Source organism: Elgaria multicarinata, chromosome 6, assembly GCF_023053635.1.
Source record: "Elgaria multicarinata webbii isolate HBS135686 ecotype San Diego chromosome 6, rElgMul1.1.pri, whole genome shotgun sequence".
Lineage (NCBI taxonomy): Eukaryota > Metazoa > Chordata > Lepidosauria > Squamata > Anguidae > Elgaria > Elgaria multicarinata.
In genome coordinates this window covers 8,606,353-8,606,794 of record NC_086176.1, presented here as the reverse complement: position 1 = coordinate 8,606,794, position 442 = coordinate 8,606,353, and the positions used below count along the sequence as shown (strand labels likewise).

The 442-nt window shown below is 43.9% G+C and overlaps 1 pseudogene; it reads right to left on the bottom strand.

Moving 5' to 3' along the window:
• Positions 1-309: 309 nt before the first annotated feature.
• LOC134400976 (U2 spliceosomal RNA) lies at positions 310-442 on the bottom strand (annotated as a pseudogene).

Here is a 442-nt window from a genome sequence, read left to right as displayed (position 1 = left end):
GGCTTGGGACCATGGTAGCTGAATGACTCTTGTTTCCCTTTGTGCCTGCCAATGCACCAAGATCTTCAACAGAGTCCCTTGTTCAGGTGCCCCCACCATCTGAGGTACAGCAGGTGGTTACAGGAAACAGGCTATTTCAAATTCATTGCCACAAACAGAACTTCCGTATCACCTACTGTCAACTCAAACACAATCTTTATTCACTTGTGAAGGATGATCACGTGATGTACACACATGGGTGGACCAGCCCCAGGAGATCTGCAATATCTTTGTAGACGCTAAGGCATCAGAAGAGGGACAGATGTGGCAAGAAGTCTTTTCCTAGTTCATAGTGTGGAATGGAAACTGGACAACAAAATGTTTAAACACCACAGTATAAAAGCAGTCAGCATAATTAAAAATGATACTACACTTGATCTTAGCCAAAAGGCTGAGAAGCGAT